The sequence below is a fragment of the Tenrec ecaudatus genome, chromosome 8 (genome assembly GCF_050624435.1).
Source record: "Tenrec ecaudatus isolate mTenEca1 chromosome 8, mTenEca1.hap1, whole genome shotgun sequence".
Lineage (NCBI taxonomy): Eukaryota > Metazoa > Chordata > Mammalia > Afrosoricida > Tenrecidae > Tenrec > Tenrec ecaudatus.
Window position 1 is genome coordinate 113,518,938 of NC_134537.1, and position 25,387 is coordinate 113,544,324.

At 43.2% G+C, this 25,387-nt stretch overlaps 1 protein-coding gene across 1 annotated transcript in view; it reads right to left on the bottom strand.

Annotated features, from left to right (window-relative positions):
* The window catches only part of DLC1 (DLC1 Rho GTPase activating protein), a 458,236-nt gene that overhangs the window by 261,958 nt on the left and 170,891 nt on the right, over window positions 1-25,387 (bottom strand). The window lies entirely within an intron of this gene.

The following is a 25,387-nucleotide window of genomic DNA, read 5'->3' on the forward strand; positions in this document are numbered from 1 at the left end:
GCAAAATTTTACTTGCATGTGATAAATGATATTGTTCTATAATTTGAGCATTCTGTTGTGATGGGTAGAATTATGCATCTTTTCCAGGTAGTAGGCCAAGTGACTCTCTTCCAAATTTCATGGTGTAGACTATTGAATACTTTCAAAGCTTTATCACCTCGTTGAAACATTCACTTGGTATTTTTCCAGCTCTGTCTTGAAGCTACATATGAACAATTGGTGGTCTGGTTCCACAGTCAGCCCCTGGTCTGGTTTCAGCCGATGATATTGAGCTTCTCGATTATCTCTTCCCACAGACGCACAGATGTAGTCAATTTGATTTCTTGATGGTTATTTTCCTTCCAGTATTTTAGTAACCTTTTGTTTTCATTGTGAATGATGTTCCGGATGTCCTCCACAGCTCATGTGTTTTCTGTCATTAATTTTCAGTGGGTCAAATCTGTTCTTGAAATTCAGGTGGAAGAGGCTCAAGGTCATATTTTGGCTACTATGGACTTGTTTTAATTTTCTTTAGCTCTATCCTGAAATTACATATGAGCAATTAGTGATCTGGTTCCACAGTCAGCCCCTGGTCTGGTTTTAGCTGTGGATATTGAGCTTCTCCATTGGGTCTTCCCACAGACGTAGTCAATTTGATTTCTGTGTATTTCATCTGGGGAAGTCTATGTGTCTAGTTACCTTTTGGGTTGTTGAAAAAAAGTATTTTCTATGGCAAGCCATTGGTTTTGCAAAATTCTATCATGCGGCCTCCAACTTCATTTCTATCACCATACCTATATTTTCCAACTACTTATCCTTCCTCTTTGTTTCTAACTTCTGCATTCCAATCCCAATAATGTTCAGTGCATCTTGAGTGCATGTAGATCAATTTCAAACCGACGCTGTTGGTAGAACTCTTTAATTTCTTCTTCACTAGCTTTTGTGGTTGGTGCAAAAAGTTGAGTAATATCTGTATTGATTGAATTTTCTTAAAGTAGATAGATATAAGCTGATCCCTGAGAGCATTGTACCCCGTGAAGGTTTTAGCAAGAGCCTTTCTGACAGTGAATGCCACAGGGTCCCTCTTGATCGTGCTATCCCCAGCATAGCGAGTCATGCAATTTTTTAATTCAAAGTGGCCAGTATCAACCCATTTCAGCTCACAAATGCACAAGATATCAATCTTCATGCATTTCATTCACTTTTTTCCATTTCCATTTTTCCTAAATTTATATTTTGCACATTCCAAGTTTTGATTATTAAAAAATTTCCGCAGTTGCGTCTCTCTACCTTAAGTTGTGCCCCATCAGCAAATAAAGATCCCAAGGGCTCCATTCCCACAGGAGTGACCGGACTCATATCACCGTGTTCGACTCCCCTCCAAGAAATCAGCTTCTCTTCAGTCACATTTCCAGCACCCTCAGACCTGAGGGGCCCATCTGCTGGCAGTATCTCTGACTATGTTCTCCTTCCTTTGCTTAGGCTTTCAGTGTTTGAAAATGCTTTGAAACGATGCATAAGGTTTTCAGCAGCTTTTTAAATCTGATGTAGGGAGTGTTTTTATTTGAAGTCCTTTTTGTTGTCTGTCTTAGTCCGGAAGCTCCACTGAAATCCGTTCACGTTAGGTGACCCTGCCGGCCTGGGAAATCCCAGTGTCGTAGCTTCTGGCATCACAAGCCACCACACTGTCGTTAATGTTTAGTAAGTCCAATCTGTTACTGAGTTGTTCTTGAAATGTGGTTGTGTGTTAGTCTGGGTTGACTAGAGAAACAAATTCACAGACTCCCATATGTCATGTGGGCTCGAACCTCACTCCTGGTACCACAGTGTGTTAGTCCGATTGACTAGACACAAACAAATTCATAAACACTCATATGTGCATAAGAAAGAGCTTTATATCAAAGAGCAATTGAATATTCAGCAAACATCTCAGCCTAGTCCACATCAAGTCCATAAGGCTGAAATTAGCCCATCTGTCCGATACCAGCCTATAAATTCTTCTTCAGACTCATGCAACACATGCAATGATTGCCGAATGCAGGAAGATCACAGGCCAGTGGGTGGAATGTCTGGTGGATCCAGTGGTGGTGGAAGCATCTCATGCTGGCATGGGTCTCCACATGGCTCCTCCAGCTCCAGGGATCTGGCTCCATCGGTGTAGCTCCGAGTGGCTTGTCAACTGGAATGTCTTGCAGAGAGAATGTGTCTGGCCTCCCGTGAGCTATTTATCTCTGGAGCTCCTCCAAATGAAGTCATTGAGCAATGGCCTGATGGACAGGCTATACTCCATCCCTTCGCAAGTTGACAGGAGATTATGTAATTGCCACAGGTGGGATATACTCGAGATTATATGTGGGCTCCCGTGAACTTGTTTTTAATTTCCTTCAACTTAACCAAAGTTTACCTGTGAGCAATTTGTTCCCTGGTCAGTCTTCGGTCTTGGTTTGGCTATTGACATTGCGCTTCTCCATAGAGTCTTTGCACAGATCTAGTCAGTTCGATGTCTGCATATTCTATCTGGAAAAGTCTATGCGTACACTTGCCATTTGTGATGCTGAAAAAAGATCTTTGTGATGAAGAAGTCATTGGTCTTACACAATTCTATCATTTGATCTCCAGCTTAGTTTCCATCACCAAGAGTGTATTTTCCAACTACCATTCCTTCTATGTTTCCAAGTTTAGCATTACATCACTGATAATTATCAGGGCAGCTTGATTGCAGGTTTGATCAAGTTTGGACTGAAGAAGTTGGTAGAATTCTTCAGTTTCTTCATCACCAAGTTTAGTGTTGGTGTGTAAATTTGAAGACTTGTTGTATTGGTTGGATTTCCTTGTGTGTACGTAGATATTATCCTATCACAGAGAATAGTATATTTCAAGACGGATACCGAGTTAGTTAGTTTATTGTGCCAACCTGGCCGATAAACACGTGTGGGGTTAACTGAAGGGCAGAGAGATAAATGACTTGGTGAGCCTCGCCTTTTTAGTTCTTTGGTCTCTTGCTTTGTGATGGTTGCACTAGGGTGCAGCTGCCTTAGCAGTTCCCTGCTTCAGTTTAAAAGACTGACTTCCTACAAGAAATCCCCAAGGAGAAGCCACATGGACCTACCCCGATGTAGCCCTGGGTACTGGAGCACCCATGTGGAGACCTCTGCCAGCGCTGAGATGCTTACACATTCACTGACTCGGCTTTCCTCCTGCAGTCGGCATCATTTATGTCTGTTTTGTGAGATGGAGGAGGACTTTGTGGATTGGTGTTGGACATATGGGTTAATGGGTTAATGTTGGACTTGTGGGCTTGGGAAGCACTGGATTGGGATGTTTTCTTGGTGTGCACTTACCCTTTATATAAAACGCTCTCTTATAGATGAGTTTCTGTGGATTTGTTTCTCTAAAGAGCCCAGGCTAATACAGATGCTGAATTGTCCCTCATGACAATCATATGATTGTAGGATTCAAAACGGGCAGCACCAGTCCACTGATGCTCAGTGACTCCTAGTTCCTCCATCTTTATGCATCCCATTTCATTTTCTGATCACTTCCATTTTCTCTAGCTTTATGCTTGGTACATTGCCAGATCCAATTATTAGTCGATGTTTGCAGCGGTTTCTATTCATTTCGTGTCACGTTCTATCAGCAAATGAAGGTCTCCAAAGTTTTGCTCCATCCGTGTCATCATGGTCGACTCTCCTTTGAGAAGGCAGCTTGTCCTCAGTCATATTTTGAGAGCCTTGCATCCTGTGGGGCTTATGTTTGGGCCCGATAGCAGATAATGTTCATTGCTATTGATGAAGTTTTCAAGATCTCGCAGTGTTTCACTACTATTCGTAAGGCTTTCAATAGCTAACCCCTCAGAAGTAGGCACTCTGCTCCTTCTTTGCAGTCTGGCCTCAGTCTGGGAGCTCTGCTGAAACCTGTACACTTTGGTGAGCCTGCTGGTATTTGAAACCCAGTGACCATGCTTACATAACAGCAACACACAAGCCACCGCAACACCACAAATTGACAAGCTAGTGGTGGAGCGCTTTAAAAAGTGAGGTATTTTATCGCTACGTGCCATTCTTACTTCTCTGAGCAGATTCAGCTATGCTTTCAATAGTTGCCTTTCCTGAGAAGAGTTGGGGGGGGGGGGTTATGAGTTTTCGATGGGTTAGCTGGTTTGAAAGAGAAATTGGCCTTCCCACCACTATTACGCCTCCTCCAGTGAATCTATGTTGGCCCTAACTATAGTTACAAAAAGTAAATACTCTGACCCCAAAATGATGGCTTCTTGTTTGTGACAGGCACAGTAAGTCCAGGGCTGCTGTTTTGCACAAGTCTTTGGATTATGTAATGCAGCCTTCCCAATCATTTATAACCACTGAACGAAAAGAACATTTAAACTACATATCTTGGTACAGTTTGACCTGCAATGTGCTTACGTGACAGTTGGGAGATCGGGAATACATACTTTAAGGGGCTACGCTGTGCAAGACACCATGCTATGCAGAGTAGATGGAGAGTCTTATTTGATTTTTCCAACCTGTCTGTGAAGCAGACAGTCTGACTGCATGTTCTGTGTAAGAAGAGGCAGGTCAGAGCTATCGAGTGGCATGTCAAAGTCAAGCAGGCAATAGAAATAAAGACACGATTTTAAGTCATATCGGATTGCAGAACCTGATGTGTTGTCTGTACCGGCCTCTTGACTCCTGTTTAAGGTGCACTACGCTGAACACAGTCCCAGGGGCTTTGGTTCAGTTCACAGGTTTCCACTTCGTTTTTCTCCTAGAAGCAACTTTTCTAGACAACGAACAGAGAAGAAAGCCTCAGGAAGGCAATCTAAGTCAGCCTGGCTTCTCATGGTGACACATGTCGGTAGGTATCAGGTAGTTGTACAAATTCCCAGAACGGCGGCATCCACAGTTTAAGCCATCAGGATGTTTGGCTAGTAACATTTTGGTTGGGAAACTGGTGAGTGCTTTTCAGAACTTCGGATTTTATGATCTTAGAAAACACTCAATTATTAATCAATTTATTTTTTCAGGTACTGATAATTGAGTACTTGCCTCAACAAAACAGAATGTACTAAGTTCCACCTTTTAGCCCTCCCACTCACCCACCAATATTTTCAGCCTCTTGGCTCTCTTGGGAAACTGCCATCCAGGTGTAATTTGTGCTGCGTCCTACTGGGGACCTGAGTACATGTGAGGATCGGAAACACCTGGCCTCAAAGCATCAAATCTCCTGTCAAAGTCCGGTTGGGATATAATGTATCACACCTAATTGTATCAGCATCCATATGATCTAAAAAAGCTTCCCTTGATTGCAGGATGCCTTTCATTAATGAGAAACATAGAATATCAATGAAAAAACTCATAAGCAGAAAATATATTCATCATGAAGGGGCTAAAGTACTTTGGATTGAGTGGGGGCAGTTCTGAGAGATCAAAATGCACAGAAGACAGAGTGAAGAATGAGGAGCGGTTTTTGATGTTTTCCACAAAGCAGCTCTCACAGAACAGGGATAGAAATGGCCATTGATGAAGCCCGGCCCCAGGTTAGCCACCATGTCTCTGCAACTGCTCAGGGGCTAGTGAGTGTGACAGAAACAGGAGGACTGACCTGATTGGAAACCGGTGAGCATAAAATCATTTGGGTTGACTTACAGCATTTATTTATTAATCTTTCTTGTGGCTAAGAAATAAGGGAAAGTTCCCACCACAGAAGCGAGATTCATTTTGTTTATGGTTGTGGCAGTTACATAATCTCCTGTCAACTTATGAAGGGGTAGAGTCTAGCCTGTCAGTCAGGTAATAGCCAATGGGGCCTTGGTGTGGGCATGGCCTTCTCCTGAGTTTAGGACACTCCTGTCTTCCTCCCTGGAGGTGGGACACACACTGTACCTGAGAGACATTCGTGTTGACAAGCAAGATGGAACTAAGCTGACAGAGCCAGAGCCCTGGAGTTGGAGGAGCCACTTGGAGACCCACCTAGCACTGAGATGTCTCCACTGCCACTGGATCCACAAGACTTTCCATGCACTGACCAGTGATCTTCCTGCATTTGATATCACTGCATGTGCTGTGTGAGTCTGAAGAGGAACTTATTATTGGACATACGGGCTAATATCAGACTTGATCTGGATTGGGCTGGGATGTTTTCTCAATATATAATTACTCTTTTATATAAAGCTTTCTCATACATATATGAATGTCTATGACTTTGTTCCTATAGTTAACCAGACTACCACAGTCGTGTGGAAGAAAAAGAAAGAGTTGGGCGTACATTTGGCTTAGTAAAATGTGGTCAGTTTATGATTATTGAACCAAATGAATACGAGGTGAAAGTTATTTAATCAAACAAATGTTATTCCAGCAGATTCAGAAGGCAAATTGTATCATAATACTTCCCAACTTGTGAAATATGAAAAAAACAAAACAAAACTTCAGAGCCCTTTCACCGGTCACCCTGTGCCCTCTCCCCCCACTCCCCATCCCCCAGAGAGTTGCGTTCAGGAAGGAAAGCCAGTTGTCTGTGCACGATATACTTAGCGGGTGGAAGAACTAGGAATAGCGCTGGAGAGGGCAGGAAGTTCTAGGGACGGAGTTTGTAACCTTGTAAACTTGTTTTTTCCTCCTCAACGATAGCTGACCCTTGTCTTTTGTGTGCTGTCAGGAATTTCAGTAAGAACAATCAGAATTAGAAAGACCAGAAAGTTCTTCACCTAAAGTGGACAAAAAGCCATCATGAGAGAGAAAGTAAAGGAAGCGGTGTCCTTGACGTGCTGTGAAGGTCGTTGGGACAAGGCCAGAGAAAGTTGCATGGGAGGAATGAGCATTTCTTGGAAGAGGTGACTCACAGTTGTGGTGAACGGACAGAAGCTAGTTGACAGACGTTTTCACTCAGGTTTTCAGAGCCAGCAATCCTTGACGATTAGAAGGTAAAAGCTATTGATTTATCTTAGGAGGAGAAATACATTTTTTTCTGGAGTGATTAAGACGATATACGGTTATACTGCAACTCATAGTATAAGACTGCACGCTACGCACAGATTCCTTTCAAACGAGACATGTTTGGACATGTCTCTGCAACGAATGGTTGGCTGGAGACAAGCTCTCTCAGTGATATTCTCGTCTGAGTCTTCTCAGGCTGCCTTTTTAAATAAAAAAAGGTCCAAACAAAATAGATCCTCTGGGCCACTTCAACTCAAGGCAGAGGGGACAGACAGCTCAGACAGCATGGTGATTATCTTGGGGGATTCTCAAAGGGCAGCCTTAGCAAATTTTCTTGAAGGACAATTAGAGAGTTTTGAGAAACTTGAAAACCGTATTGGTGAGGGAAAAAAGCCAGGGAATTTGCACCCAGGCTCTTCGCCAGCCTGATGGCACCCAGGGCTGTCCCATGCAACTCTCACTGGGAACCCGTGCCCAGCACCCTCTCAGTCCGGATCTTGCTCCGTGCAGACTTCTTTTTCTTCCCCAAACTCAAAGAACACTTCAAAGGAAAACTATTTGAGGTCTAGAATTGCAGAGGATACCCAAACTGTCTTTTGAGGAGTACCCAGTCCTCTGGGAACCAGAGAGCCATGGAAGGAACACAGCCCCGAGAAGCGGATAGACCTAAATGGAGGCTATGCAGAGAAATGGGAACTACACATTCTGATGTTTTTGCTTCATAAAGATTTCTTTCTATGACTCCACAGCCATGCCTTTTTGGCTCACTCGTATATAACTCTAAAACCCAAACATTCCTATTTGAAATATTTTCTCTGGGCCACTGCCATTTCAAGCCACACACCCTAGAGTTCTGTCTCTAGCAACTGACTTCACACGAATTTCAGGTGGGAGTAAAGCTTTGCAGAGGCTAAGGCCTGTGTTTTACAGGTGGGTTATTTAGCCTTAGCCTTGTAGGCAATTATGCCTCTCATCTGGAAAAGTTGGCTCAATTTTCCATGGATGTTTTTTTCGTGGGAAAAGAATCACCACACTACTAGGGAAGTCTACTTCAGTTAAGCTAGAGTTTTGGATCATGTTCTAAGCCTGCTGGTTGTGAGGGAGGAAAGTTATTCAAAACCATAGTCTGAGACGTCTCACTTAGCAGCAGGGGCAACATGGATGCTAGATGCTAGTTTGGATTTGTGAACAAATTGTGGGCCAAATGTTTCTTTTGCATCTGTTGTTTATAACCTTGAAAGCATTTTCTCATAGCCAAAAGAGCTACATACTAGCTGGCTTGCCAAGTCTACTCACAAAATCCCCGTAAGACATAATGTAGTCCCACGTGGCACAGATGGTTTGCTAACCTCAGAGTCAGTTAGTTCGGGGTTCAAATCCACCCATAGTCACCCCAGAAGGCAGGCCTAGTGACCCAGGGCATTTCTATTCTGTATACTTTGGGATGTTAATACTTGGAATTGACTTGTTGGCAACAGGCTTGGCTTACAGATTTTTCTAGCTAATTTGTTACACGAACTACATGTGAGACAAAGACTCCATGGCGAACTGCAAGCTGCCTACTGTAACGAGATCATTGACCTTCCCACTGTCCAGTCCAAAAGGTGTCCAGGAGGGAAGTCATGGAGGTGCTCGAGTGGTCTTGTTGGTGCAAGTCCCAGGCCCACACCCCCCTTTTAATTCCTGCGATGCATTTTATTGCTTCTCTTTCCCAGCTACAGCAGATCTCCCTGACAAGATTTTGCCTCCCATTGGGTCTAGAACAGGAGGGACTAAAGCTAAAACCAGAGTAGGCTGCTTTGGGTGTTTCCGATGGTTTAGGAAACCTAGGGGGAGACAAACCAGATAGGCATTAATGGGCTCTCTCTAGTATTTCCCTCTCGTTGTCTTTATGGAAAATAAAAAATCACAGGTCATAATGATAATTAAGGAGACTTTATCTACATTTCTGAGACAGTCAGACACAGGCAACTCTACATTTAAGGACCAGCAGGGTCTTTGGGACAGATACATTCAGGCTGAGACGTCTGGGTGTAGGGGAGGGGAAGGAGCCGTCTGTTAGCATGCAGTGATGTTAGCTGTTAGTCCCAGGTACTAGCAACCAGAGGGCGGGGCGGTGGTGGCGGTATAAATGGTTGTGGTTACTAAACACTTCTGGGAAGCATGGGCCACAAGCAAATCGGGCCTTATGAGTAAGTCAAGTAGCAAGAGCAAAGCTCACTGCAGTCTATAAGAGATGTATGGAAAAAGTGTGTCTGTGTGAACACACAATACAGGCCCCCAATCATCTAGGGAGAGTGAGGAAAAAATGAAACAAAGAGAAGAGCACTTCCTGGGAAAGATTTCCCTTGCAGACACGCCGAGGGACGGTGGGAATGGGGAAGGGAGGAAGGAGTCAGGGGAGGCTGAGGGCCATTACTTTCTTTCAGAATGGCAAATGTTCCAGCTTCTAGGGCGGAATCCAGTAAAAGGAGCGCAGAATGTGTTAGCTGGAAAAACCTGGGAGAACTTACAGAGACAAGCACGAATATGACCATTGCAATATGGAAAAGAAAGAAGAAGAAATGTGGTTTACACAGCAATAGACAAGACGTAGATGACAAGGAGGGGGCCAGCAACACCGATGGGAACAGGCAGAGAGGTGGAGTGAGGTGTGGGGGCAAAAAATGGAGGCCTTAAAATGGGAAAAAAGAAAAGAATAAATAAATGCAAAAAAAATTGTTTCATGAGAAACAAAACAAAACAAAACAAAACCCCCTCTAGATTCCTTACCCCTGAGATGTAAACATTGGGCCTGAGTGTCTGACAAAGGAGGAACAGTAAAATTGGCACGGACTTGGTGTCTTCAATGGCATCCAAGTTCATTACAAACAAACAAGTGAAGACCTATCTGTGGAGAAGTCTCCATGTTTCCTTCTTTGGCTCAGCTCCTTAATTTTTCAATCATCGGAGGATGTTGTTACTGCTCTTGTTCGTTGTTCAGCTGATTCCCGCTCATGGCGGCAGCATGAGTGCCCAGTAGAATTGCTCCCAAGGGTTTCCAAGCCTGGGAGGCTTTGAAGCACATCACCAGGCCTGTCTTAAGAGGCACACCCCGGTGGGTTTGAACTATGAACCTTTCAGTTTGTAACCCAATGCTGAACAGTTAATGCCAAGGACCTTACCAGATATTATCTTCTTCCTTTTACCTAGGAAGTCCTGGCAGATGTCTTTCAAGAGAAAGGTACCATTCCAAAAGAAAAAAACTAAGCATTGTCAGCATTTGAGGAATATCTCAAAATACGATGAACTTCAATCAGATTGCTAGCTGACATCCAGCAAGTTTTATAGTCCCTCTCTCTTGCAGTTTTACCTTTCACAGCCAATCAACTTTGAGCATTTTATCTTTATATATAAATATATAGTCCATTTCTACCAACGATATGAGGAAAGATAGAACAAAAAGAAGCACATACAAAACAAAATTAAAAGTTGGAGAAAATGGAATAATGTAGGAAGGAAAAAGAAAACCATATTTAGTAATTATGGTGAAGCAAGTGATAAAACATTATGTTTAGAATAAGATGCTGTCGGGAAGGTGTGTGCAGTTAGCATGGACACTCATATCTGTTAGAAAGCAAAGATAACGTCTAGATAATAGGCAATACTGAAAGAAAGAAGAAAACCAAGAAGTATTTTTTTTCAAATATCAGAATACTTTTAGAGTTAAAGAAATACACACACAAGTCCCTTAAAAAGTATAGAAAAAAAGAAATAGAGCAATATCAAGACACAGTATTATAAATATATGATAGGGAAAGGGAAAATAGTCCATGTGTAGGATTAGGCATCAGCATGGTATTGGACTTTTCAGAAACAACACTGGAAACTAAAGACAAGCAGGCATCACTTTAAAGCAAAAAGATTTTCAACGGAGTGTTCTATACCCAATCAAACTATCACTCGAGTGTGAGGGTGGATCCAAAGCATCTTTAGACATGAAGCGGTTAGTCAATGATTCGCCATGCAGCATTTCTCAGGAAGCCACTGAAGAATTTCTTTCATCAGAAAGAAGTAAGTCCCCCTACCCCAAAACAAACATAAAAACAAACAGAAGGAAGATAAATGGATTATAGGAAACATGGATAAGCACAGCCTGAGCCCAAAAGAACGACTTGGGTGATAATAAAGGGAAGTCTTTAGCCGAAAGACCACCAAACAACAGAAAAGTAGGAACTTTCCTGGGAAATAAGATCAAAACAAAACAAAAATGGATGAAAACAAAACCGACTGGTTACCTGGTGAATTGCATCAATATATTGAAAATTTACAGCTTGAGCAGAGAGTTTGGAAATAAATTATTGCAAACTATGTAGAGAATAAGTACCTCTGTCCCTTCAACAAGGTAAATCAGGGAAAACCTCAAGTCCTTTAACCCGTGGGGCATATGGGGCCCACTTCCGTGTTCTTTACCTCCGGGGTTATTGGGAAGCTGGTGCCCCACTTCTAATGCATACTGCCATCTAGTGGGAATCTGTATAACTGTGTGAATCAGAAGAAGCAAATCGGGCCTCATACTTGCACTGCACCCCTAGAGAGTCTTAGGAATGAAGAAACGAATATCAAAAACTAGGAAAGGAAGTTCTAAATCCCTGTGCCTCACCAAGGATGATAAGCGAACCCGATCAACGTAATGTCATGTTGGCTTCCCTAAGGTGATCACACAGGAGGGCCTGAAAACTCATGGCTGAGAGTTAAATCTGCCTCCATCATTACCAGAGCAAAGCTGTTTGCTCCTTGGGAGAACAGCCCAGGACCGCCACCTTCCAAGGGAGAAGGGCCGTGGGAAACAGGGATGAAGCAGCAGCCGGCCTGTCTCTCTGCCTGAGAAAAACGGACACTGCCTTCTGACTGCGCCCCCCCCCCCCCCACACACACACACCCGGCAGAAGCTGCAGAAAGCAACAGTCTGCAAAACTACCAGTCTCTCTGTTCCTGATTTTATCCTCCTCTCCTATCTCGGAGCGGCTTGGCTGCTGTGCTAATGGTCCTTTGCACGCCCTCAAATGATTACCAATTGTCCTTTTGTGCAAACCTGTCACGGGTTGCAGGCTACTGCAGGGAGTGTATTTAAGTCTGCCTCGATAAAAGTTCCGGGCCCTGAAGTGTCTATACTGCAGGGTCCCATGCAGTAACGGCATCTCTCCGTTTTTCTCTAAGTTTCCCCGTGCAGATTGTGCCCTCTCTAGCCTGTTCAATTTCTAAGATGAAAGCTGGATTCGATATTGCCTCACACATAGTCCCCGCTGGGTACAGTCTGGGACCTAAGAGTGATTGTGTTAGGTTCTTTTTTCTTTTCTGGCAGTCCATAGCACTTTCTTTTTATTTTTGGGGGGGTTCATACAACTCTTATCACAACCCATACATCCATCATTGTCAAGCACATTTGTACATTTGTTGCCATCATCATTCTCAAAACATTTGCTTTCCACTTGAGCCCCTGGTATCAGCTCATTTTTCCCCTCCCTCCCCATTGCCCCCTCCTGAAAAAAAACCCCAAACCCACACATCCTCTTATAGTGCATAATGATATAAAATGCAAATTGAGTAAAAGCAAAGATCAATCAATTCAGTCAACTTCTTAGCACAGTGTCAGGCCCAGAACACATGGGAAGCACCCCTCTGGGGAAGTCGCCGACTCGTCCAAGCTGTGAGGTGAGTGCATTTGTAGGGTCTCAAAGGTGTTTCTGGGCTGTGCAAATGGTCAATGCCCTGCGGTATTGAGACAAAATCGCTGATTCCAGTCCACGCAGAGGTGGCTCAAAAGAAGTCCTGGGGATCTGCTTTGATCAATCAGCCATGGAAAACCCCATGGAGCAGGCTTCCGCAGACACACCCGCGATCGCCCACCGTGGGCTTGAGTAAACCCAGAGCACACGTTTGCTTTTTCCCTTTCTCTTAGGATCTCACGGGAAAATGATAGTTTGGATTTTTAATATGTCTATTAAGAGAAATTACTTGATTAAGAGTCTAAGCAGATAAGAACGAGGTTAAGTAAATATTCTCACTGTTAACAACTGCTTTGCAACGACGTGCATTACTTTATCCTTTTTACAAATGGAATGTTCACCTACAGGTGGATAAGCCACTTTTTCAAAGTTAAATAAGAAATATATACTAATAGAGACTAGTGAGATACCTAAATAAAATTTCCAGAACTATAAATAAACCCTTATCTTTTTATTAAATAAAAATATCCTGCAATCTTCTTTTATTCTTTAATTCCAAATAAGAGTCGCTTCTCTAAGTGTAAAGTGTGGGATATTCTTAAGCGGGGTAAAATAGTTTGTATCTATCATCTTATTCTTCATGACATTATTTGAGTAGTGATATGAAAAACTTATTTTAATAAAGACTCAGATTTGAGTATCCAGTTTTAAAGAGGCTATCGATAAGACATTGCATAGTTGGAAAGAGGGAACCGATTACAAGGATCGACATGTGACCTCCTCCCTGGGGGACGGACAACAGAAAAGGGGGTGAAGGGAGATGTCAGACAGGGCAAGATGTGACAAAATAATAATTTATAAACTATCAAGGGTTCATGAGGGAGGGGAGAGCGGGGAGGGTGGAGGGAGGGGGAAAAAAGAGGACCTGATGCAAAGGACTTAAGTGGAGAGCAAATGCTTTGAAAATGATGAGGGCAAAGAATGTGCAGATGTGCTTTACACAATTGATGTATGTATGGACTGTGATAAGAGTTGTATGAGTCTCTAATAAAATGTTTTTTAAAAAAGAAAAAAAGACATTACATAATTGAAATATTCATATGCCTTTAATATATCAACTTTATTCCTTGCCACACATTGGTATTTTAAAATTTAGTTTTTTAGAATAATTGGGTTAAAATGATTTAAAACATTTCTCAGTTTAAGAACAAATTACCATGAGCTCTGTTGGCTGCTGAATATCCTGTGTGTATGTGTTCGGTGAGACACATGAATATGTCTCAGACATAAGGCCTATTCATATATGCATTTACAAAAAATCATCAGATAGAGAAGAAAGTAAAGGCTTTTTGTCCGCTAGACTTCATGTATAAATTTATTTATAGGGTATAAAAATAATTTATGAAACTCATTACTATAAAGAACCCTGGTGATATAGCGGTTACATGTTGGGCTGTGATCTGCCTGGTCAGCAGTTCGAAACCACCAGCAGCTCCATGAGAGAACGACTGGGCTTTCTACTCTGTAAAGAGTTACAGACTCAGAAACCCACAGGGGTCGCGATAAGTCGGCATTGACTAGATGGCAGTAGATTATTGTTTGAGTCACTGATGTTAGTAATTTTCTTTTTGGAAAAAATCACCAGGCAGGCAAGTGTGCTCACTGTAGCTACGGAAGAAATAAATTAAACCTGTGGCCGGAACATTTGCCTTCCTGCCTGCAAAGTCAAATAAGAGGGCAGAACTGCAGAGCCCCACAGACAGTACGTATGCTTCGCAAAACAATAGAAATCAAATGAAGCCTCACAATAAGTTCATTTTATTAAAAATTTAGCCTGCCTTCTGCTCTAAGACACCATGCAGATTTTCATGAAGCCCCGGGTGATATTCTTAGGCGCTCTTGCTCCTGTAGATCATTTTGGCCTGAGGGTCCTAGAAATGGCTCAGCCTTCGTAAGTGACAACCCAGACCGGGTACAGAGGTTAAGTGTGTGTGTGTGTGTGGGGGGGGGGGTCACCCTGCCTCTTTTGGGAGTGGAATACTCAAGGAGACGATGCAGCGGTGACATTCAGGGTTTGCAGATCATCTCAAGAAAAAGAGGACAATGTTTTCCCTAAATTACATCGATGGCACCTCTTCTGAGTCAAAGGGTGAAGTCAAGTTTGGACACCTCTAGAGAGCAACACACAAGGTTTCCCCCGTCCGGCCGCTTGTGTTCTGAAAACAACCAAAGCCTGTCTTCCTCACACACATCCCAGTTCTGAAGTGGGGTCGTAGGGCGGGGGGTGGCATAGTTCTCGGTTTGCTCACTGAGGGAAGGGAAGGTGCTTCTGCTCCTCCATCGCTGGGAGTCCACCCTCCAGTCACAGGGGAAGAATTTGTTCTTGATTCGCAAATGCTCTGTGTTGGCTCACTTCAGGCCTTCACACGTCATGTTTACTTACTCTCCCTGGAAACACAGTCCCTGCCTCTGCGTGGCTTGGGAGGCCTGATGGTGCAGTTTAAGAGTTCAGCTGCTAACGCCAGGTTCCAGAGGTGGACCCCCCGCCAGCCGTGGGGCTGGGAAGTCAAGACGGTTTGCTTTCGTAAACATTTACAACGTTGGACACCCTTTGGGGCAGTTCTGTTCGATCCTATGGGGACACTGAGTGCGAATCAATACTTTGGTCATGGAGTTTGCTGGCTATTCTTTTACAATCATTTTATTGGGGGCTCGTACAGCTCTCTTCACAATCCATGCATCCATTGTGTCAAGCACATTTGTACATATGTTGCATCATCATTTCAAAATATTTTCTTTCTACTTGAGCCCTTGGTATCAGCTTATTTCCTGATTTCCATCTTCCCTGCCTCATGAACCCTTGATAAATTATTATTTTTTACGGACCGCTGTCTCCCTCCACCCACTTTTCTGTTGTCTTTTCCCCTGGGAGGAGGCTTTATGTTAATCAATCATTGTGCTCCGTTCCCCCTTACTCCCACCCACCCCACTTCCCTCCCCCTCCTGGTATCCTACTCTCCTTATTGATCCTGAGGGGCTTATCTGTCCTGGATTCCCAGGGTTTCCAGCTCTTACCCGTAACAGTGTACATGCTCTGGTCTAGCCGCATTTGTAAGTTACAATTGGGGTCATGATAGTGGGGGTGGGGAGGAAGCATTAAAGAACTAGAGGAAAGTTGTGTGTTTCATCGGTGCTATACTGCACCCTGGCTGGCTCATCTCTTCCTTGGGGTCCTTCTGTGAGGGGATGTCTAATTGTCTACAGATGGGCTTTGGGTCTCCACTCCACACTCACCCCCCCCTAAACCCCACCATTCACATTTGGGTATGATTTTGTTCTGGGTATTAGATGTTTGAAACCTGATCCCATTGACACCTCGTGATCACACAGGCTGGTGTGCTTCTTCCATGTGGGCTCTGTTGTTTCTCAGCTACATGGCCACTTGTTAATCTTCAAGCCTTTAAGACCTCGGGCGCTATATCTTTTGATAACTGGCTATTCTTATCGACAGATTCTTTTGGCATACATAGTCCCTTCCAAACCCAAGCCAACTCACTGTCACCAAATTGATTGCAACTCTTGGGCAGTAGCTCTAGTAGCACCATTCGCTATTGTGCAGTACCTACACTTCTGATACCAGCCTCGTTCCAGGCTTTCCTCTGTACCAGAGCCCCACATGTCCCCCAGGAGCAGGTTGGTGGATCTGAACGGCACACCATGCAGTTAGCAGTTTGAAACTTGGCTGACCCTGCTGCCCAGGCTCTGTCCTGTTTAATTTTCTGGGAAGCCGTCTTTGAACTTCCTCACTAGTTAGAGGTGTTAGTTATGCATCCCTACAGTGCTTCTCAGTGTCCGCCCTGTACTGTCACTGAGTATGCTGACTCATAGCCACCCTCTAGCGTGCCACAGGACAGGGACAGGTAGACCTGCCCCTGTGAGTTTCCACAACTGTAACTCTTAGCACGTTATGCGAGCAGAAAGCCCTGTCTGGCTCCTGTGGGGTGGCAGGTGGTTTCAAACTGCTGGCCTCGTGGTTAGCCAATGCATACCCACTGTGCTATGCCAGAAGGGCTCTGTTAGTGGCCCCCACTGCTTGCTTAACTGCCTTGCTGAGTGCCCTCTAAGTCAAGTGAAAGTAGGGGCAGAATTTAGTTTGGCCTTCGGTTATACACCAAACACATGAGTTCATTTCATATTTTTGAACGCCAATCTCTAATACTGTTTACTGGTCAACTTAAAAAAATGTATGAGGTGTAAATCAATGAATACTTTCATTCCAAGTGAAATCAGACCTCATTTGTTGTGTATGCATCTTCACATCATTGCACAATCCATCCGGAAGGGATGATCCCATTTTCTGGAATTCAACAAGTGCCGCATCGAGCTAGTCACTCAAATACATCACAGTTTCACACATTTTGGACACCTGAACTGAAGCTTTAGAAGGCACGTCCCCATGCCAAATAATCATTTAATTTTTATCATTTATAATAACTGACTTGATGGCACTTGACATCAGTGACATTTTATGTAATTCAACTCAAACCCCAGGAAAGTATTCTTTTGGAATGTATAATACAAAGCAGTATTGATTTATTTGTTTTAAAAAAAACAAGACAGGTTGTTGTTTTTTTCCAGCTAAGCACTTTCAGAATAATGCAAGCAAAGTTGTTTTTCTGCAATTTGGAACGAGAACCATTGACTTGGCATGATCCTTTCAGGAACTGATATCATTTGAACAGATTTCAGATGCGGCATTTCCCCTTGAACTTTCGTGCAATCTTAGTTAGAATTTTAGAACTGGTCATGAACTCAGAATTCATCCGGCCCCACTCCCTCTTTTAAAAATGATGAAGTTTAGTCCCCAAGAGCCTAAACTGCCCAAATGTTAAGCACACTATCCAAAGCCTTTCACAATTTGTCTCAATTTACATTTTAGCTGAGTTGGTCTCTTTTATTCCCTGCACCATCTAATTCCACCAAGCACAGTACTAGCCACTCACCCGTCCAGCTCCTGCTGAAGACCCCCAGAAGTTTCTGCCTGCCCGCTCCTCACAAAAGCAGCAGCACCTTTCTCTGCTTCCTTTAAAAATCTTTTCCAAATGTGTGCATAACACTTCTCCAATTGTATCGTGACCATTTGCTTTCGTTTACATGCTCCATTAAAGGATAAGCTTCTCGGAGTCAGTAACTGGTCTCTAACTACATCCACGCAGCCTGGCCCGTAACCAGTTGCTAGTAAGTTTATCTAGCACATGGTGACCTTATATGAGCAAGAATAAAATTGTGCTTCATAGAGATTTCTGTGGCTGATTTTTTTTTTCAGAAGTGGGTTGCCAGACTTTTCTTGCAAGGATCCCCGAGTGAATTTGAACCACCAATCTTTTAGGTAGCAGCCAACAGCTTATTTATTTTCACAACCCAGAGCCTTGGAAGCAGTTTCTGTCAGTATAATTGTAAACCATGGCTGCCGGGTATGGGTCAGAGCGTTTTCTCATGGCTGTGATCTTTTGCATGTGGATCACCATACCTTTCTTTGGAGGCAGCCTTCAAACTTCTGCCCTTCTGGTCAGTTGGTGGTTGAGTTCTCACAGTTTGTGTCACCCAGGGCCTGCCAGTACCGCAGGGTTGAAACTCTTCGTTTCCAAGCTTCAAGTTTCACTGGTGTGGCTAACAAAGGGCACACGATACTGGAACCGGAGGTGCTCCCTCTGCTTGCTCTGTTAGTGCTCTTTGTTAGTCCTTGCTCCTGTGCATTTCATCCTGAAGATGGGGTCGAAGCCTAGGTACGCATATCTCAGAGGAACCTCCCAAAGCTCCTCCCCAGTGTCAGAAGTCATATTGCAGCCACTGTCTAACACCTATGGTTCGGAAAGATAACCTTCTTTAGAAACTAGGAGCCTGGGTAGTGTCCTGGTTCTGCAATTGGCTGTGATTCCCCAAGGTCAGCAGTTCAAAACACCATCCGTTTCATGGGAGAATGATGGGGCTGTCGATTCCTGCCAAGAGTACTGTCTCAGAAACTCACAGGGGCTGTGCCAGCCTGTCCTGGGGTTGCTATGAGTCAGCATGGACTCAAAGGCAGTGAGAGGAAGATGCAGAGCTTATGCGTTAGGCTGCTAACTTCAAGGTCAGCAGTTTGAAACCACCAGCCCTTCTGCAGGAGATAGATGGCCTTTCTACGCCTGTCGAGAATGACCATCTCAGAACCCCACAGGGGCAGTTCTACTCTATCTTATTACCAATGGGCATCAACTGGATGGCAAGGAATAAGATGCTTTAAAACAGGGCTCCTCAAACTTTTTAAACAGGGGGCCAGTTCACTGTCCCTCAGACCCGCTGGAGGGCCGGACTATAGTTAAAACAAAAACAAAAACGATAAACAAATTCCTATGCACACTGCATATATCTTATTTTGAAGTAAAAACAAAACAGGGCAAAACCACCTTGGATAACTATCCTCGGCAGCCTGGATAAATATCCTCGGCGGGCCCCATGTGGCCTGTGGGCCGTATTTTGAGGACCCCTGCTTTAAACGAACGCTTCATAACTCTGTTTTTCTTTCTTGTCCAGGGGTCACGCTAATCGTCTTTAAATTTTAGTGTTTGTGCTGCCAAAGCAAGTATTGGTGGTGCTGTCAGTTAAGCATGGGGCGCTAACAGCCAGGTTGGTGGTCAAATCCACCAGTGGTTCCCAGGGAGAAACAGAAGGCTTTCTCGTCCCATACGATGTACAGCCTAGGAAACCCTGAATAAGGTCACTATGAGTCAGAATTAACTGGACAGCAGCGTGTTTGTAAACTTATTCTTTTTCTTATCACCAGATTTTCTCCGTGCTTCAGCACCCATGGTGAGCTTGACTCTGGCCCTCAGAGGAACCACGCAGGTCTGAGCACCATCAAGCTGTGAGAGGCCGTATGAGCGCTGATGATCCAAGCTGACAAAAGGTCAGGGAGGGTGCGCCGGGGCAACTGTTTTCAGAACTGCGGCACCTTCTTACTTGGCTGCTGCTATTTTATTGCTCTTGGCCCTTCCTGATAGGTTAGTAAGGATTGTGAAATACCGAATAAAGTTATAAGAAGACAGGATGATTCATCTCTCATGAGTTAAAGCCCAACTTATTTTTTTCCAACTTTTAGAATTTTCTCCCTAGAGAATGACAAAAGTTGAGATTTTTTTTGCAATAGTCAGGCTAAACTCATAAAGGATGGGAAGGATCTATTTGTTGCAATGTTTTATGGATATCCAGTATCAAAAACATAGAAATTTTGCAATTCTTTAAACATGGAAAAATGTTTGTAAAAGAAATACCTCATTATTAAACTCTCTCCCTGTCTCTGTCTCTCTCCCTTTCCTTTTAAGGTATATACCTTAAAAGAGTTGAAACATTTCTGAAAAGCCTCATAGAAATCTTTAAAGGCAAATCCTGCTCTATCATTGTGCTTACTAACAAAACTTTCTGCAAATAACTAACTTTATCTTGATCTAATTGCTTTAAGTGAGAAGAATCTAACTTACTAATTAACTGAAACCAATGATCTCAGATCAACTCTCTTTGCCATTCTAAACTCATATATCTATAAACACACCCTATAGATGCTTTTATTTATAATTAAGCCATCTGAGGAGCTTCATGAAAGCGCTAATCAGACCTCAATCCCAAATCATTTTGTTAGGTCCTGATTCTGCAAAGACAGAGGCTGTCTGGGTAGCTGAGTGGAGGATGGCTTTGATTCTCAATTAGTTCACAAAGTGCTGATTAAGCTGGCATTTTTCTTACATGCTTAGCAGCATATACTATTATTAATTTCCTCCTACACTTCTTCTGGTCCTTAGTGGGGGGAATCAGTTGAGTAAACGTTTTTGTCTTCTAAGAAAAAGAAATATTTTCATAGTTTATCTTTTATATTTCCTCTTTTCCTGCTAAAAACACAGTTTCAATACTCTTGAGAAATCTCGGCTTAACAAAGGGGAGGAAAATATAGAGGCAGGTGGAAAAGATTCTCATTCATTTTTGAATTCAAGCACCCAAGAAGGTCATTTTGTTTGTTTCTTTACTGTTTTTTTAAATGTCTTTTTGTAAGTACTGGCCAATAAAATGATTAAAAGTACAACGACATCCTTTTGTTGGAAGATAGTCATCAACAAAGTTATTTGAATAAGTTCTATTTTACTTTTATTTATTTTTAAAATCATTTTATTGGGGCTCATACAACTCTTATCACAATCTATCCATCCATCGTGTGAAGCACATTTTGTACATTGGTTGCTATCATCATTCTCAAAACATTTTCTTTCTACTTGAGCCCTTGGTATCAGCTCCTCATTTATTCCCCTCCCTCCTCCACCACCCCTCCTTCCCTCACCCTTGATAATTCATAAATTATTATTTTTTCATGTCTTACACCGACCGATGTCTCCCTTTGCCTACTTTTCTGTTGTCCAGAGCGGGGATTATATGTAGATCATTGTGATCGGTCCCCCTTTCCCCCCCACCTTCGTCTTCCCCTCCTGGTATCACTATTCTCCTTGTTGGCCCTGAGGAATTTACCTATCCTGGATTCCCTTTGTTTCCAGTTCCTATCTGTACCAGTGTACATCCTCTGGTCCAGCTGAATTTGTAAGGTAGAATTGGGGTATGATAGTGGGGGGAGAGGAAGCATTTAAGAATTAGAGGAAGTTGTATGTTTCATTGTTGCTATACTGCACCTTGACTGGCTTGTCTACTCCCCGCAACCCTTCTGTAAGGGGATGTCCAGTTGCCTGCAGATGGGTTTTGGGTCTCCACTTGCGCTTCCCTTCATTCACAATGATATGACTTTTTTGTTTTTTGATGCCTGATACTTGACTCTATTGACACCTCATGACCACACGGGCTGAGGTGCTTCTTCCATGTGGGTTTTGTTGCTTCTGAGCTAGATGGCTGCTTGTTTATCTTCAAGACTTTAAGACCTCAGACACTATATATTTTGATAGCTGGGCACCATCAACTTTCTTTACTAAAATTGCTTATGCACCTACTTTGTCTTCAGTGATGGTGTCGGGAAGGTGAGCATCATGGAATGCCAGGTTAATAGAACAACGTGTTCTTGCATTGAGGGAGTACATATATTTCCCCGTCATCATATATAAATATATTTACATATGTACATGCCTGTATTTAGACCTCAATAAATGCCCTTTGCCTTCTAGTTCTTTTCTCTATTTCCTTTTCCTTTTCTTTCATCCCACTATCATGTTCAACCTTCATTTGGGTTTCAGTAATTCCCCGTGGTTACATTGCCCTTGATCAAGCCCTACCAGGCCTCTTACACCCTCCTCACCATCGATTTTAGATCACTTGCTGTTCCCTTTTCCCTGAGTTTGTTAACACCCACTTCCTTTCCCCCGCCTCCCCCTCTCCCATGTCCCCCCAGGACCGTTGGTCCCATTGTTTTCTCCTCCAGATTTTTTATATCATGCCTATCTTATCTTGATAGACATGCAGAGATAATAATATGCACAAAAAAGACAGAGCAAAACAAAGCAACAAAACAACAACAAAATCAACAACAACAAAAGAAAATCCTGTAAATAGTTCAAGGTCTGTTTGTTGACCTTTAGGAGTGTTTTCCAGTCGAGACTGATGGTGTGCCATGCCTTGGCCTCAAAATCTATTTTTGGTATTCGCTGGGGATTTCATTGCTCTGCTCCCCTTGCTGTTCTGTTGCGTACCCTTAGTCTTTTGCCTAAGTGTGGTGGGGTCAGATTGGGCACAATTCCTGCACTGTGTCTCCAGTGTAGTCCTCGATAGCGCTATGGGTCACCGAGGGACCTCATGTTCGTAGTGGGGCTGGCCCTATGGTTTTCTCTGTGCCTTGGCTGCTCTGAGTAGGAATATCGTCCTCAGGGCTTGGTGGACCAGGATGAGCTCCACTCTCTCTTCCTCCCCCTTCATTTACTCTTGTATGCTCTGATCAGATATGTCCCTCTCCCTAAGCTGCAGCTTCAGTGCTGTCCTCTGAAATGAATTCTTCTGCAGGGAGGGGGGGGCTGTCCACATAGTTGGAATTGGTGCCGGCCCCTCAGAAGGTCTATTTTATTATGCAAAAGCAAAACACCCTTCAAATGATCATTTAATACAGTCTTACTATCTAGTCTCTGTGTTTTATCACCAAACGTAGCCCTTAGAAACTGATTTGGAAGTCCTAGCAATTGAAACAGCTTATTTAGCATCCTTAACCCATCCATTCGACTGTATTGGGTAATGCTATGCTCAGGTGATGCTATACAAATCTGGGCAAATGAGTCTTACTTCAAGTATCTGGAATTTGGATTATATGCGAAAAAAGCCCAGCTCTACCGGGCATGCACCTGCAGCTCTGCATGACGTCATCAGGCACGTCAACTACAGGAAGAGTGCAGTTTGCCTGAGGTCAGCTCTGCAGAACACAGTTCTTTTGTAAATGATGTGGCACCAAGGGATCTCAGCACAGACAATGATGTTGAAACTGGTCCAAAGCGGCAACTCCAGGATCAGCTTTGTGACATCCTAGAGTGCCTCCATTAGCTAAGAAGTTCTGGAAAATCCTTTAGGGAATTCTCAAAATATATTTACCTGTTTAGTATCAGAAAAAAATAAGTGTATGAACCATGGAGTGCTCTCCTGTTATGCTTTGAGACACTGTAACTTTCAGCAAGTTAGAAGTGATTGAAAGGCAAAGGACTGGAATAAGTAACAGAACACATGTGAAATTAAACTAATGCCATTCAAGACGTTATGGAATGAGTATACATAAATGCCCAGGAAATGGCAGATGTTTTTATACATGATAGAATTTGACAGTAATGGGAAAATTGTTCATGGAAAGATTCTATAAGGAATGATTCATCAGTGGTCAAAAATTGGGTAGCTCTGACTTTCCAAGTGGTTACTTAGAACAAGGTCTCTCAGGCTGGAGGGAGGCCGTCCTTTGTTTATCTCCACAGACAGACAGCCCCAGTCTCAGGGCTAGCTCCACTGCTGCAACGAGTTGGGTTGCCATGACCAATTTATTTCATCATTCAACGTCCCAGTTTCCTTATTTGTATCAGAGGATGCTGATATCTATTTCACTTGTCACCTTCAAAGTACTCTCCGTTAGACTGAATACAAGTGTCAAATCTGCGATTCCATGCTCGGAAACATTTTCAAATTCACCCGTTTCGATGGCTGACAGCACCTTCTCTCTTTCTTCTTCACCTCTTCTAAGTCATCAAATCGCTGTCCTTTCATGTCCCTCTTCATTAGTGGAAAGAAAAAGTAGCTGCACAGAAAGCCAGGCCAGGAGAGTACGGTTTGTGGGGTGAGAGCAGTATGCTGGATTTTTTCTTTTGCCCCAAACTGGTGCACTGAGATGGCTGCGTGAGCAGGTGCATTGTCATGGTGGCAAAACTGGTCCCCATCTGCCACAAATCAGGCCTTTTATGTCCCACAATGTTATGATACTTTCAGAACCTCCAAATGGAAAGCTTGATTAACAGTCTGACCTGGTGGAATGAAGTCCAAGTGCACTCACTATGAGTCAACATTTTTGTCTGTTTGGGAAAGTGACAGATGTCCAGAATGAGGTTTGTCATCAGTCAACATTTCACCTTTTTGGAAACAACAAAACCAGTCATACACTTCAGTTTTTCCCACAGCGCTGTCCTTATAAGCTGTGTTTAACATCACCTAAATTTCATGGCCACATCCTGTTCTCTTAAATCAGCCATCACAAAAAAATGAGGTTCCAGCAAAATCGCTTTCATGAAAAATTCACTGTGACCAGAGAGAACCTTCCTAGGTGATGCCACTGGGTGCACCAACTCAGCACAAGTTGCTAGATGCTTGCCTAGTGGGGCGGGGTGGGAGAGGGGAAGCATACTACCAAAGCTCCATCCAGCAGAGCTTTTTTCAGGGTTTTTTTGTACCCCCTTGTACTCTACAGATCTGGTTTACTTAAGGCAATATGCAACCCTGACTGTACGTTGGAAACACCAAGAGAACTTGAGAAGTAATCTCATGCCTGGACTCTGATACAAGCCAATTAAAATCAGAATCTGGGGTTAAAGAACACGTATTGTGAGTTTAAGAGCCCCCCTGTGTTCATAATTACAGTCAAGGTTTCAAATCGCTGATCGAAGGTACTTAATTAGTCCAGTAATTGTTCTTCACCTTGGTTGCACATTGAAGCTACCTGGGGTGGGGGGGGGGGGATCTAACAATCCTAGCTTCTGATTTTTCATTTCCGATTTAATTGGTGAAGGGTTCAACTTGGGCACTGCTAAAACAGCCTAGCTGATTCTAATGTGCTCAAGGTGGAGAACCATCAAGAAGCAGAAACTCTCCGTGCTTGAATAATGTGGTTGAATAGTGTGATTTTTCCTCTTTCTTTCTTTTCATTAATAATATAGTATTTCGGATTATACCAACAATACTGTTCTTGAGAAAATTATTAAATGCAGGAAAAATTGATAAAAAGAAAACCCAAGTTTGCTACTCAGTTGTAAACACAGCCCACCCTTTGGGGTCCATTCTTCTTTCTATGCTAATCTCATTGCTGATGTCAGCTGGATCTTGCCGAAGGCAGAGAACCAGAGAGGAGTTTGCTTGCATTTTATACACTAGGCACAGGCATTCAGCTGTGTGGACCGTAACCAATTGTGGATAGATTTGATATGGATAGCTACCTGGCACTAAAGCCAGGGAACAGAATGCTCGGTCTCACACAGTTGAGATAGGTCTCACACAGAGTCAACAGTGGAAAAT